Below are 16128 nucleotides of genomic sequence, written 5' to 3' on the forward strand. Positions count from 1 at the left end.
GTCTGGCTGCTCAGAGGGCAGCCCGCTCAGCAGCAACAGTAGCAGTAATTGGAGCCCCTTCCAAAGGCAGGTGGACCCCTGGTTAGCGCTGCATGTCTCCGAGGCCTCAGATGGTTCGCATGCACATGTTAGAGACCACAGCCTTGGGCCAGGATGCCCAGACCTGGCTGCACATCAGGGTCCCCAGGGAGCTTTCAGAAGACTGAGGTCTGGGTCCTCCTCCTCCCACACTGCTCTGGGGTGAGCCCTCAGCGTCGAGGGTTTTCAGAGCTCTCCAGGTGGTTCTGTCACGCGGCCAAGTTTGAGAAGCCTGGCCGAAGACCATAGAAGCTGGCCACAGCACCCAACCCTCCTGAGGGGGGACCGTGAGCTCATACTCGGGGCTCCGTTTAGCCTCTTGCACGTTGTTTAGGTTAAGAAGAAAGACAGTTGTTAGGAAACATACTCAGTGTTCAAGAAGAGTCACAGGTTTCCACTTCATGTGTTTTTCTTTTTCTTTTTTTTTTTTTTTTTTTGCATTATGCGGGCCTCTCACTGTTGTGGCCTCTCCCGTTGCGGAGCGCAGGCTCTTGACGTGCAGGCTCAGTGGCCATGGCTCACGGGCCCAGCTGCTCCGCAGCATGTGGGATCTTCCCGGACCGGGGCACGAACCCGTGTCCCCTGCATTGGCAGGTGGACTCTGAACCACTATGCCACCAGGGAAGCCCGTGTTTTTCTTTTTAATTTTTATTGGGGTACAGTTGATTTACAACGTTGTGTTAGTTTCAGGTGTACAGCAAAAGTGAATCAGTTATACATATACATATATCCACTTTTTTTTTTTTAGAATCTTTTCCCATATAGGCCATTACAATGTATCGAGTAGAGTTCCCTGTCCTCTAAGTGGCAGGCTTGGGAGTCTTCAGGGAGGGGAAGGGGAGCAACCCTTGTCTGTGGCCCCCTGGATGGACCATCCCTGTTTGAGCATGCGCCCGTGAACCTGTGCTCTGTATACTGACAACTGCTAGCTTATTTGTTTGTTCTTAAAATAACCGTCTATTTTTAAGATTACATTTTAGCCAAATTCACTCATATAAACACTTTCACTTTCACTTTTGACCATTTTCTTTAGCTAACATGCAACTCTTATTTTTATTTAACCTGGTTTTACCATTGACTTCCTATAAATTATCATGTTTATTTCAGTCTGCTCATTACATATTTTAAATTGTAGCTATGTTGTGCCTTCTTTTAATCATTTTATCTGCTTGATTTTAATGTTTTTAAATGTTATTAATTAATAGCTATTTACTTGTTTTTAAAAAACCCTGCTTTAACAGCTGGCAAGCAGGGAGTTTGGACAAAAACGGAGGCTGCTGTATCAGCTAACCCCGTTGCTTGGGAAATGAGTGGTCTGGGGGCTCCTCAGGCATCTGTTCTTGCTTCAATGTCACCTTCTTACCTTAAAAACTAAGTATAAACGTAACCAGTAAGTACAAACTTATCAGTCTAGTCAGAAGTATAAACTTTCAGCAAAGTTTATTGTGTTAAACCTTAAAAAAACCAGTGATCCAGAGCATAATTTGAAATTCACCCTACTCACGTTTATGATGTCCCCATCTCCATATTTGGTCTTTCTCTCTGTCAGTTTCTTAGGGACAGGGCCACATAGGCAGAGACACACTTAGGGCCCAGGACACGCTTATGCCCATGTGGAGAAACAGTAATTCAGATTGGGTCTAGACACTGCCCTGCCAGCCCAGCATCATCACATTCTTTCTTTAGTTACCCGATTTATCTGTGAGCACAAGAGAAACAGGATCTGAACTTCGTGGTCTGTACTCCGTAAAGCTGTTGGACCCCCGCCAGGCAGTGTGTGGGCGGGAGAGTCCCTTCTGGAAGCCTCCTCCATGGGCCTCCTGTCCTCCTTCCCCCGAGTGTGGTTGCGGTGGAAGGTCAGCGGTCATTCCCCGCTTCTGAAAGGACGGGTGAGGTGACAGGACAGGGCTTCGTCTATTACGTTTTCACCCCAGTAGGGGGTCCTCACTCAGGAGCCCCACGCTTGTGCAGTGCCCTCCCAAGGACGGAAACAGGGATGTCTGTCAATGAGTTACATGGGTTTGCAGTCCCAAACGGCTGCTTTGCCTGGGCTAAGTGACCGGCCAGTCCACTCGGCACAGTGTCAGCCTGGGAGAAAGCAGCCTGACTCACCATCCTTTCAAGAAATGGGTTAATCCGGGAACTAGTGACACCATAGACTCCTGTCCAGCGACAAGGAATTAGAGGGCATGCCAGTGCCAGAGCATTATTGGATTTTGCCAAGTTAGACAGTCAGGCTGCCCCGCAGAAGGAAAATAGGAAAAAAAAATAAATAAACTTTGTAGAACCAGAACTGATGTTAAAGAACGGGATCGTGGGACTTCCCTGGTGGTCCAGTGGTTAGGATTCCGTGCTTCCACTGTAGGCGGGCGGGGGTTTGACCCCTGGTCGGGGAACTAAGATCCCGTGTACCGCGTGGCATGGCAAAAAAAAAAAAAAAGAAGGGAATCATGACTCATAGATTTAGCAGAGAATGTAAAATTCACAGGGTAAAGTGTGATCCACATGTGTTTGATGGAAGCTAAGAAACAAAGAACCCCGAGGGAGCCCTCCACTGTGTCGTATTTTCTGGGGAGATAAATCCCCTTTGTGTGTAACTGGGTCTGACAGAATGGGAGCACATATAACTGTGAGGTTCAAATCAAACAGCAGCAGAGCGTGGCCCACTTACACTCGGAGTCTCCGACTCATGTAGAATTCACAGCACAGATCCCCTAATTGCTGGGCCCGGGCCCACTGTTCATCTCACTGCCCCTCTTTTTTTTTTTTTTTTTTCACTTTCTCCCAGCTTACCCTTCCCCCTCCCCATATCCTCAAGTCCATTCTCTAGTAGGTCTGTGTCTTTATTCCTGTCTTACCCCTAGGTTCTTCATGACATTTTTTTTTCTTAAATTCCATATATATGTGTCAGCATACAGTATTTGTCTTTCTCTTTCTGACTTACTTCACTCTGTATGACAGACTCTAGGTCCATCCACCTCATTACAAATAGCTCAATTTCGTTTCTTTTTATGGCTGAGTAATATTCCATTGTATATATGTGCCACATCTTCTTTACCCATTCATCCGATGATAGACACTTAGGTTGTTTCCATCTCCGGGCTATTGTGAATAGAGCTGCTATGAACATTTTGGTACATGTCTCTTTTTGAATTATGGTTTTCTCAGGGTATATGCCTAGTAGTGGGATTGCTGAGTCATATGGTAGTTCTATTTTTAGTTTTTTAAGGAACCTCCATACCGTTCTCCATAGCGGCTGTACCAATTCACATTCCCACCAGCAGTGCAAGAGTGTTCCCTTTTCTCCACACCCTCTCCAGCATTTATTGTTGCTAGATTTCTTGATGATGGCCATTCTGACTGGTGTGAGATGATATCTCATTGTAGTTTTGATTTTCATTTCTCTAATGATTAATGATGTTGAGCATTCTTTCATGTGTTTGTTGACAGTCTGTATATCTTCTTTGGAGAAATGTCTATTTAAGTATTCTGCCCATTTTTGGATTGGGTTCTTTGTTTTTTTGCTATTGAGCTGCATGAGCTGCTTATATATTTTGGAGATTAATCCTTTGTCAGTTGCTTCATTTGCAAATATTTTCTCCCATTCTGAGGGTTGTCTTTTGGTCTTGTTTATGGTTTCCTTTGCTGTGCAAAAGCTTTGAAGTTTCATTAGGTCCCATGTGTTTATTTTTGTCTTTACTTCCATTTCTCTAGGACGTGGGTCCAAAAGGATCTTGCTGTGATTTATGTCATAGAGTGTTCTGCCTATGTTTTCCTCTAAGAGTTTGATAGTGTCTGGCCTTACATTTAGGTCTTTAATCCATTTTGAGCTTATTTTTGTGTATGGTGTTAGGGAGTGATCTAATCTCATACTTTTACATGTCCCTATCCAGTTTTCCCAGCACCACTTATTGAAGAGACTGTCCTTTCTCCACTGTACATTCCTGCCTCCTTTATCAAAGATAACGTGACCATATGTCCGTGGGTTTATCTATGGGCTTTCTATCCTGTTCCATTGATCTATCTTTCTGTTTTTGTGCCAGTACCATACTGTCTTGATTACTGTAGCTTTGTAGTATAGTCTGAAGTCAGGGAGCCTGATTCCTCCAGCTCCAATTTTTGTTCTCAAGATTGCTTTGGCTATTCGGGGTCTTTTGTGTTTCCATACAAATTGTGAAATTTTTTGCTCTAGTTCTGTGAAAAATTCCAGTGGTAGTTTGATAGGGGTTGCATTGAACCTGTAGATTGCTTTGGGTAGTAGAGTCATTTTCACAATGTTGATTCTTCCAATCCAAGAACATGGTGCATCTCTCCATCTATTTGTATCATCTTTAATTTCTTTTATCAGTGTCTTATAATTTTCTGCATACAGGTCTTTTGTCTCCTTAGGTAGGTTTATTCCTAGATATTTTATTCTTTTTGTTGCAATGGTAAATGGGAGTGTTTTCTTGATTTCACTTTCAGATTTTTCATCATTAGTATATAGGAATGCCAGAGATTTCTGTGCATTAATTTTGTATCCTGCAACTTTACCAAATTCATTGATTAGCTCTATTAGTTTTCTGGTAGCATCTTTAGGATTCTCTTTGTATAGTATCATGTCATCTGAAAACAGTGACAGCTTTACTTCTTCTTTTCCGATTTGGATTCCTTTTATTTCCTTTTCTTATCTGATTGCTGTGGCTAAAACTTCCAAAACTAGGATGAATAAGAGTGGTGAGAGTGGGCAACCTTGTCTTGTTCCTGATCTTAGTGGAAATGGTTTCAGTTTTTCACCATTGAGGACGATGCTGGCTGTGGGTTTGTCATATATGGCCTTTATTATGTTGAGGAAAGTTCCCGCTATGCCAACTTTCTGCAGGGTTTTTATCATAAATGGGTGTTGAATTTTGTCGAAAGCTTTCTCTGCATCTATTGAGATGATCATATGGTTTTTCTCCTTCAACTTGTTAATATGGTGTATCACATTGATTGATTTGCGTATATTGAAGAATCCTTGCATTCCTGGAATAAACCCCACTTGATCATGGTGTATGATCCTTTTAATGTGCTGTTGGATTCTGTTTGCTAGTATTTTGTTGAGGATTCTTGCATCTATGTTCATCAGTGATATTGGCCTGTAGTTTTCTTTCTTTGTGACATCCTTGTCTGGTTTTGGTATCAAGGTGATGGTGGCCTCGTAGAATGAGTTTGGGAGTGTTCCTCCCTCTGCTATATTTTGGAAGAGTTTGAGAAGGATAGGTGTTAGCTCTTCTCTAAATGCTTGATAGAATTCACCTGTGAAGCCATCTGGTCCTGGGCTTTTGTTTGTTGGAAGATTTTTTATCAGTTTCAATTTCAGTGCTTGTGATTGGTCTGTTCATATTTTCTTTTTCTTCCTGATTCAGTCTTGGCAGGTTGTGCATTTCTAAGAATTTGTCCATTTCTTCCAGGTTGTCCATTTTATTGGCATAGAGTTGCTTGTAGTAATCTCTCATGATCTTTTGTATTTCTGCAGAGTCAGTTGTTACTTCTCCTTTTTCATTTCTAATTCTATTGATTTGAGTCTTCTCCCTTTTTTTCTTGATGAGTCTGGCTAATGGTTTATCAATTTTGTTTATCTTCTCAAAGAACCAGCTTTTAGTTTTATTGATCCTTGCTATCGTTTCCTTCATTTCTTTTTCATTTATTTCTGATCTGATTTTTATGATTTCTTTCCTTCTGCTAACTTTGGGATGTTTTTGTTCTTCTTTCTCTAATTGCTTTAGGTGCAAGGTTAGGTTGTTTATTCGAGATGTTTCCTGTTTCTTAAGGTGGGATTGTATTGCTATAAACTTCCCTCTTAGAACTGCTTTTGCTGCATCCCATAGGTTTTGGGTCGTCGTGTCTCCATTGTCATTTGTTTCTAGGTATTTTTTAATTTCCCCTTTGATTTCTTCAGTGATCACTTTGTTATTAAGTAGTGTATTGTTTAGCCTCTATGTGTTTGTATTTTTTACAGCTCTTTTCCTGTAATTGATATCTAGTCTCATAGCATTGTGGTCGGAAAAGATACTTAATACAATTTCAATTTTCTTAAATTTACCAAGGCTTGATTTGTGACCCAAGATATGATCTATCCTGGAGAATGTTCCATGAGCACTTGAGAAAAATGTGTATTCTGTTGTTTTTGGATGGAATGTCCTATAAATATCAATGAAGTCCATCTTGTTTAATGTATCATTTAAAGCTTGTGTTTCCTTATTTATTTTCATTTTGGATGATCTGTCCATTGGTGAAAGTGGGGTGTTAAAGTCCCCTACTATGATTGTGTTACTGTCGATTTCTCCTTTTATGGCTGTTAGTATTTGCCTTATGTATTGAGGTGCTCCTATGTTGGGTGCATAAATATTTACAATTGTTATATCTTCTTCTTGGATCGATCCCTTGATCATTATGTAGTGTCCTTCTTTGTCTCTTCTAGTAGTCTTTATTTTAAAGTCTATTTTGTCTGATATGAGAATTGCTACTCCAGCTTTCTTTTGGTTTCCATTTGCATGGAATATCTTTTTCCATCCCCTTACTTTCAGTCTGTATGTGTCCTTAGGTCTGAAGTGGGTCTCTTGTAGACAGCATATATATGGGTCTTGTTTTTGTATCCATTCAGCCAATCTGTGTCTTTTGGTGGGAACATTTAATCCATTTACATTTAAGGTAATTATCGATATGTATGTTCCTATTCCCATTTTCTTAATTGTTTTGGGTTCGTTATTGTAGGTCTTTTCCTTCTGTTGTGTTTCTTGCCTAGAGAAGTTCCTGTAGCATTTGTTGTAAAGCTGGTTTGGTGGTGCTGAACTCTCTCAGCTTTTGCTTGTCTGTAAATATTTTAATTTCTCCATCAAATCTGAATGAGATCCTTGCTGGGTAGAGTAATCTTGGTTGCAGGTTTTTCTCCTTCATCACTTTAATTATGTCCTGCCACTCCCTTCTGGCTTGTAGAGTTTCTGCTGAGAGATCAGCTGTTATCCTGATGGGGATTCCCTTGTGTGTTATTTGTTGTTTTTCCCTTGCTGCTTTTAATATGATTTCTTTGTGTTTAATTTTTGACAGTTTGATTAGTATGTGTCTTGGCGTATTTCTCCTTGGATTTATTCTGTATGGGACTCTCTGTGCCTCCTGGACTTGATTAACTATTTCCTTTCCCATATTAGGGAAGTTTTCAACTATAATCTCTTCAAATATTTTCTCAGTCCCTTTCTTTTTCTCTTCCTCTTCTGGAACTCCTGTAATTCGAATGTTGGTTTGTTTAATGTTGTCCCAGAGGTCTCTGAGACTGTCCTCTGTTCTTTTCATTCTTTTTTCTTTATTTTGCTCTGCAGCAGTTATTTCCACTATTTTATCTTCCACGTCACTTATCCGTTCTTCTGCCTCAGTTATTCTGCTATTGATCCCATCTAGAGTATTTTTTATTTCATTTATTGTGTTTTTAATCGATGCTTGATTCATCTTTAGTTCTTCTAGGTCCTTGTTAACTGTTTCTTGCATTTTGTCTATTCTATTTCCAAGATTTTGGATCTGGGAAATAGAATCTTGGATCATCTTTACCATCATTATTCTGAATTCTTTTTCAGGTAGACTGCCTATTACCTCTTCATTTGTTAGGTCTGGTGGGTTTTTATCTTGCTCCTTCTCCTGCTGTGTGTTTTTCTGTCTTCTCATTTTGCTTATGTTACTGTGTTTGGGGTCTCCTTTTTGCAGGCTGCAGGTTCGTAGTTCCCGTTGTTTTTGGTGTCTGTCCCCAGTGGCTAAGGTTGGTTTAGTGGGTTGTGTAGGCTTCCTGGTGGAGGGGACTAGTGCCTGTGTTCTGGTGGGTGAGGCTGGATCTTGTCTTTCTGGTGGGCAGGTCCACGTCTGGTGGTGTGTTTTGGGGTGTCTGCAGACTTTTTATGATTTTAGGCAGCCTCTCTGCTAATGGGTGGCGTTGTGTTCCTGTCTTGCTAGTTGTTTGGCATAGGGTGTCCAGCACTGTAGCTTGCTGGTCGTTGAGTGAAGCTGGGTGCTGGTGTTGAGATGGAGATCTCTGGAAGATTTTCGCCGTTTGATATTATGTGGAGCTGGGAGGTCTCTTGTGGACTAGTGTCCTGAAGTTGGCTCTCCCACCTCAGAGGCACAGCACTGACTCCTGGCTCCTCAATTTGGGATGATTTGTTGTCCATTCATGTATTCCACAGATGCAGGGTACATCAAGTTGATTGTGGAGCTTTAATCCGCTGCTACTGAGGCTGCTGGGAGAGGTTTCCCTTTCTCTTCTTTGTTCTCACAGCTCCTGGGTCTCAGCTTTGGATTTTTCTCACTGCCCCTCTTGAAGTGAGAGCCTTTTCTCTGTCTTCTGGGGGAGTCTGTACTGCTGGGCCCCCGACAGGTGTCACAGACCCTGTTCCAGCACCTGGGGCTGCGACAGAACAGGTGCTGAACCGGAGCCTGGCTCTGAGCAATGCTGCTGAGACAGGAGGAGAATGGTGGTGCAGCTACGGGCGTGACTGTGTCCCCACCGAGGGGACCACCAAGGAGGAAGAGAGTGGAGAAGGGCAAGGTGGGCAAGAGCTGTTGGCCATCTAATGACGCAGCTGCGCAAATGAACAGGACTGGGGAATGCTGGAAAGGATCCCCTGCACCTCTAGCCAGACACCTCTGCCTTCTCTCTCCTGATGGGAAAACTCCTTCTACAACTGGAGGTCAACTCCACCTTCACTGTTTTTTTAGAATCTCTTCCACCAGGGAGTGGGGATTACATCGTGGACAGAGCGATGGTTGTTAACTTTGCATACACGGTAGAATCATGGGAAGAGCCTCGGAAAATGCAGATGCCGGTTCCCATCGTCAGAGATTGGCATTCGGTTGATCTGGGGCAGGATTCGTGCGCTGGTCATTCATAAACTCCCCCAGGTGGTTTTACTATGCAGCCAAGATGGGAGCCACTGTCTTAGTGGGAACGACCTCACCAGAATTTTTTTTTTATTAAAGTACAGTTGATTTACAATGTTGTGTTAGTTTCAGGTGTACAGCATAGTGATTTAGTTACACATGCATATGTATCTATCTTTTTCAGATTCTTTTCCCTTATAGGTTTTTACAAAATATTGAGTATAGTTCCCTGTGCTATACAGTAGGCCCTTTTTGGTTATTTTATATATAGTAGTGTGTATATGTTAATCCCAAACTCCTAATTTATCCCTTTCCCCCCCTCTAGTAACCGTAAGTTTGTTTTCTATGTCTGTGGGTCTGTTTCTGTTTTGTGTACAAGTTCATTTGTACCATTATTTTCTTTAGATTCCACATATAAGCGATATCATATGTATTTGTCTGATGAGGGTGAAGGACCTCATCAGAAATTTTTTTTTTCACAACTCACACACATACACTGTATTTTATTTTTACAAGAGATAAGTAAACTGACAACACCAAGCATTGTCAATGGATGACCACAACAAAAGCAGCAATGACTGCAATTACCAGACACGAAACACACTCACACTGTGTCATAATATTGACATTCAGTCCAGGAATCCTCCACTGTAACAGCTCCTTTACTCTGCAGTGAAAATTGATTGGTATATTTTTTGACTCTGAGTCTTTGTGGGATTTTTTTTTAATTCAAACAGAAAGTCACAAAAATTATAATCATCCTCATCAGTTCACTCAGTCCCATGTAATTAATTGTTTTTTTCATCTTGAGCTTTTGTTAGCACTTTTATGAATTCATCAGTTTTCCATTCGAGTTCTGAAAATACTTATTCGTTCAGTTCAGCAGTATAGTCAGTTACCAGAAACCTGTACTTGTCAGAGTCTTTTCCATGAATTCCTTGAAGATGAAACCTGTTTATAGTAACATTTTTGCAAAAGCATCAGAGTACACCCAGAACTGTCTGTAAATGACAAAAGACTTAAAAATGACCACGGTTAAAGATTTGATGAAACTTCATAATAATGCAATTGACAAGGAAATTTAGTTATTTCTGAGATATACATTTTAAAGTAATACCTAGAATTATGACATAACATTATACCAGAATATATAAGATTTTTAGAAATTTCATGTAATGTCTGAAACATTTATATTAACGTATTTCCATACAAATAACTCAAAGTTTAGTATTCGTTGTTTTGCTTTGCTTTTTGTTTTTTTATACTGCAGGTTCTTATTAGTCATCAATTTAATACACATCAGTATACACATGTCAATCCCAATCGCCCAATTCAGCACACCACCATCCCCACCCCACCCCGGATTTCCCCCCTTGGTGTCCATACGTTTGTTCTTTACATCTGTGTCTCAACTTCTGCCCTGCAAATCGGTTCATCTGTACCATTTTTCTAGGTTCCACATACATGCATTAATATACGATATTTGTTTTTCTCTTTCTGACTTACTTCACTCTGTATGACGGTCTCTAGATCCATCCACGTCTCAACACATGACTCAATTTCGTTCCATTTTATGGCTGAGTAATATTCCATCGTATATATGTACCACATCTTCTTTATCCATTCGTCTATCGATGGGCATTTAGGTTGCTTCCATGACCTGGCTATTGTAAATAGTGCTGCAATGAACATGGGCTGCATGTGTCTTTTTTTTTTTTTTTGCATGTGTCTTTTTGAATTATGGTTTTCTCTGGGTATATGCCCAGTAGTGGGATTGCTGGATCATATGGTAATTCTATTTTTAGTTTTTTAACGAACCTCCATACTGTTCTCCACAGTGGCTGTATCAATTTACATTCCCACCAACAGTGCAAGAGGGTTCCCTTTTCTCCACACCCTCTCCAGCATTTGTTGTTTTTAGATTTTCTGATGATGCCCATTCTAACTGGTGTGAGGTGATACCTCATTGTAGTTTTGATTTGCATTTCTCTAACAATTAGTGATGTTGAGCAGCTTTTCATGTGCTTCTCGGCCATCTGTATGTCTTCTTTGGAGAAATGTCTATTTAGGTCTTCTGCCCATTTTTGGATTGGGTTGTTTGTTTCTTTAATATTGAGCTGCATGAGCTGTTTATATATTTTGGAGATTAATCCTTTGTCCGTTGATTCATTTGCGAATATTTTCTCCCATTTTAAGGGTTGTCTTTTTGTCTTCTTTATGGTTTCCTTTGCTGTGCAAAAGGTTTGAAGTTTCATTAGGTCCCATTTGTTTATTTTTTGTTTTTATTTCCATTACTCTAGGTGGTGGATCAAAAAAGATCTTGCTGTGATTTATGTCAGAGTGTTCTTCCTATGTTTTCCTCTAAGAGTTTTATAGTGTCTGGTCTTACATTTAGGTCTCGAATCCATTTTGAGTTTATTTTTGTGTATGGTGTTAGGGAGTGCTCTAATTTCATTCTTTTACATGTAGCTGTCCAGTTTTCCCAGCACCACTTATTGAAGAGACTCTTTTCTCCATTATATATCTTTGCCTCCTTTGTCATAGATTAGTTGACCATAGGTGCATGGGTGTATCTCTGGGCTTTCTATCTTGTTCCATTGATCTGTGTTTCTGTTTTTGTGCCAGTACCATATTGTCTTGATTACTGTAGCTTTGTAGTATAGTCTGAAGTCAGGGAGTCTGATTCCTCCAGCTCCGTTTTTTTCCCTCAAGACTGTTTTGGCTATTTGGGGTCATTTGTGTCTCCATACAAATTTTGAGATGATTTTTTCCAGTACCTTAAAAAATGCCATTGGTAATTTGATAGGGATTGCATTGAATCTGTAGATTGCTTTGGGTAGTGTACTCATTTTCACAATATTGATTCTTCCAATCCATAGAACATGGTATATCTCTCCATCTGTTGGTATCATTTTTAATTCTTTCATCAGTGTCTTATAGTTTTCTGCATACAGGTCTTTTGTTTCCCTAGGTAGGTTTATTCCTAGGTATTTTATTCTTTTTGTTGCAATGGTAAATGGGAGTATTTCCATAATTTCTCTTTCAGATTTTTCATCATTAGTGTATAGGAATGCAAGAGATTTCTGCGCATTAATTTTGTATCCTGCAACTTTACCAAATTCATTAATTAGCTCTAGTAGATTTCTGGTGGCATTTTTAGGATTCTTTATGTATAGTATCATGTCTTCTGCAAACAATGACAGTTTTAATTCTTCTTTTCCAATTTGTATTCCTTTTATTTCTTTTTCTTCTCTGATTGCCGTGGCTAGGACTTCCAAAACTATGTTGAATAATAGCAGTGAGAGTGGACATCCTTGTCTCGTTCCTGATCTTAGAGGAAATGCTTTCAGTTTTTCACCATTAAGAATGATGTTTGCTGTGGGTTTGTCATATATGGCCTTTATTATGTTGAGGTGGGTTCCCTCTATGCCCACTTTCTGGAGAGCTTTTTTTTATCATAAATGGGTGTTGAATTTTGTCAAAAGCTTTTTCTGCATCTACTGAGATGATCATATGGTTTTTATTCTTCAATTTGTTAATCTAGTGTATCACATTGATTGTTTTGCATATGTTGAAGAATCCTTGCATCTCTGGGATAAATCCCACTTGATCATGGTGTATGATTCTTTTAATGTGTTGTTGGATTTTGTTTGCTAGTATTTTGTTGAGGATTTTTGCATCTATATTTGTCAGTAATATTGGTCTGTAATTTTCTTTTTTTGTAGTATCTTTGTCTGGTTTTGGTATCAGGGTGATGGTGGCCTCATAGAATGAGTTTGGGAGTGTTCCTTCCTCTGCAATTTTTTGGAAGAGTTTGAGAAGGATGGGTGTTAGCTCTTCTCTAAATGTTTGATAGAATTCACCTGTGAAGCCATCTGGTCCTGGACTTTTATTTGTTGGAAGATTTTTAATCACAGTTTCAATTTCATAACTTGTGATTGCTCTGTTCATATTTTCTGTTTCTTCCTGGTTCAGTCTTGGAAGGTTATACGTTTCTAAGAATTTGTATATTTCTTACAGGTTGTCCATTTTATTGGCATAGAGTTGCTTGAAGTAGTCTCTTAGGATGCTTTGTATTTCTGTGGTGTCTGTTGTAACTGCTCCTTTTTCATTTCTAATTTTATTGATTTGAGTCCTCTCCCTCTTTTTCTTGATGAGTCTGGCTAATGGTTTATCAATTTTGTTTATCTTCTCAAAGAACCACCTTTTAGTTTTATTGATCTTTGCTCTTGTTTTCTTTGTTTCTATTTCATTTATTTCTGCTCTGATCTTTATGATTTCTTTTCTTCTGCTAACTTTGGGTTTTGTTTGTTCTTCTTTCTCTAGTTCCTTTAGGTGTAAGGTTAGATTGTTTACTTGAGATTTTTCTTGTTTCTTGAGGTAGGCTTGTATAGCTATAAACTTCCCTCTTAGAACTGCTTTTGCTGCATCCCATAGGTTTGTGATCGTCGTGTTTTCATCGTCATTTGTCTCTAGGTATTTTTTGATTTCCTCTTTGATTTCTTCAATGATCTCTTGGATATTTAGTAACATATTGTTTAGCCTCCATGTGTTTGTGTTTTTTACATTTTTTCCCTATAATTCATTTCTAATCTCATATCATTGTGGTCAGAAAAGATGCTTGAGGGCTTCCCTGGTGGCGCAGTGGTTGAGAGTCCGCCTGCCGATGTGGGGGACACAGGTTCGTGCCCCGGTCTGGGAGGATCCCACATGCTGCGGAGCGGCTGGGCCCGTGAGCCATGGCTGCTGAGCCTGTGTGTCCGGAGCCTGTGCTCCACAGCGGGAGAGGCCACAACAGTGACAGGCCCACGTACCGGAAAAAAAAAAAAAAAAAAATAGAAAAGATGTTTGATATGATTTCAATTTTCTGAAATTTACTGAGGCTTGATTTGTGACCCAAAATGTGATCTATCCTGGAGAATGTTCCATGCGCACTTGAGAAGAAAGTGTAATCTGCTGTTTTTGGGTGGAATGTCCTATAAATATCAATTAAATCTATCTGGTCTATTGTGTCATTTAAAGCTTCTGTTTCCTTATTTATTTTCATTTTGGATGATCTGTCCATTGGTGTAAGTGAGGTGTTGAAGTTCCCCACTATTATTGTGTTACTGTCGATTTCCGCTTTTATAGCTGTTAGCAGTTGCCTTATATATTAAGGCGCTCCTATGTTGGGTGCATATATATTTATAATTGTTATATCTTCCTCTCGGATTGATCCCTTGATCATTATGTAGTGTCCTTCCTTGTCTCTTGTAACATTCTTTATTTTAAAGTCGATTTTATCTGATATGAGTATAGCTACTCCAGCTTTCTTTTGATTTCCATTTGCATGGAATATCTTTTTCCATCCCCTCACTTTCAGTCTGTATGTGTCCCTAGGTCTGAAGTGGGTCTCTTGTAGACAGCATATATATGGGTCTTGTTTTTGTATCCATTCAGCAAGCCTGTGTCTTTTGGTTGGAGCATTTAATCCATTCACGTTTAAGGTAATTATCGATATGTATGTTCCTATGACCATTTTCTTAATTGTTTTGGGTTTTTTTTTGTAGATCCTTTTCTTCTCTTGTGTTTCACACTTAGAGAAGTTCCCTTAGCATTTGTTGTAGAGCTGGTTTGGTGGTGCAGAATTCTCTTAGCCTTTGCTTGTCTGTAAAGCTTTTGATTTCTCCATCGAATCTGAATGAGATCCTTGCTGGGTAGAGTAATCTTGGTTGTAGGTTCTTCCCTTTCATCACTTTAAGTATATCATGCCACTCCCTTCTGGCTTGTAGAGTTTCTGCTGAGAAATCAGCTGTTAACCTTATGGGAGTCCCCTTGTATGTTATTTTTCATTTTTCCCTTGCTGCTTTCAATAATTTTTCTTTGTTTTTAATTTTTGCCAGTTTGATTACTATGTGTCTCGGCGTGTTTCTCCTTGGGTTTATCCTGTATGGTACTCGTTGCACTTCCTGGACCTCAGTGGCTATTTTCTTTCCCATGTTAGGGAAGTTTTTGACTATAATCTCTTCAAATATTTTCTCTGGTCCTTTCTCTCTCTCTTCTCCTTCTGGGACCCCTATAATGTGAATGTTGTTGCATTTAATGTTGTCCCAGAGGTATCTTAGGCTGTCTTCATTTCTTTTCATTCTTTTTTCTTTAGTCTGTTCCATGGCAGTGAATCCCACCATTCTGTCTTCCAGGTCACTTATCCATTCTCCTGCCTCAGTTATTCTGCTATTGATTCCTTCTAGTGTAGTTTTCCTTTCAGTTATTGTATTGTTCATCTCTGTTTGTTTGTTCTTTAATTCTTCTAGGTCTTTGTTAAACATTTCTTGCATCTTCTCGATCTTTGCCTCCATTGTTTTTCCGAGGCCCTGGATCATCTTCACTATCATTATTCTGAATTCTTTTTCTGGAAGGTTGCCTATCTCCACTTCATTTAGTTGTTTTTCTGGGTTTTTATCTTGTTCCTTCATCTGGTACATAGCCCTCTGCCTTTTCATCTTGTCTATCTTTCTGTGAATGTGGTTTTTGTTGCACAGGCTGCAGGACTGTAGTTATTTTTGCTTCTGCTCTCTGCCCTCTGGTGGATGAGGCTATCTAAGAGGCTTGTGCAAGTTTCCTGATGGGAGGGACTGGTGGTGGGTAGAGCTGAGTGTTGCTCTGGTGGGCAGAGCTCAGTAAAACTTTAATCCACTTGACTGTTGATGGGTGGGGCTGGGTTCCCTCCCTGTTGGTTGTTTGGCCTGAGGCAACCCAACACTGGGGCCTACCTGGGCTCCTTGGTGTGGCTAATGACAGACTCTGGGAGGGCTCATGCCAAGGAGCACTGCCCAGAACTTCTGCTATCAGTGTCCCTGTCCCCACAGTGAGCCACAGCCCCCCCACCCCACCACCTCCACAGGTAGGTCTGGTTCATTCTCCCCTGGGGTCACTGCTTCTTCCCCTGGGTCCTAATGAGCGCACTTCTTTGTGTGTGCCCTCCAAGAGTGGAGTCTCTGTTCCCCCAGTCCTGTCGAAGTCCTGCAATCAATTCCCACTAGGCTTCAAAGTCTGATTCTCTAGGAATTCCTCCTCCCACTGCCGGACCCCCAAGTTGGGAAGCCTGATGTGGGGCTCACAACCTTCACTCCAGTGGGTGGACTTTTTTGGCCTAAGTGTTCTCCAGTTTGTGAGTCACCCACCCAG

The 16128-nt window shown here is 40.4% G+C and overlaps 1 protein-coding gene across 5 annotated transcripts in view; it reads left to right on the forward strand.

Moving 5' to 3' along the window:
• Nucleotides 1-16128, forward strand: part of DPP6 (dipeptidyl peptidase like 6) — a gene marked incomplete at both ends in the record, with an annotated part of 1078039 nt that overhangs the window by 559363 nt on the left and 502548 nt on the right. The window lies entirely within an intron of this gene.

The sequence above is a fragment of the Mesoplodon mirus genome (genome assembly GCF_964341445.2).
Source record: "Mesoplodon mirus genome assembly, chromosome: 9".
Lineage (NCBI taxonomy): Eukaryota > Metazoa > Chordata > Mammalia > Artiodactyla > Ziphiidae > Mesoplodon > Mesoplodon mirus.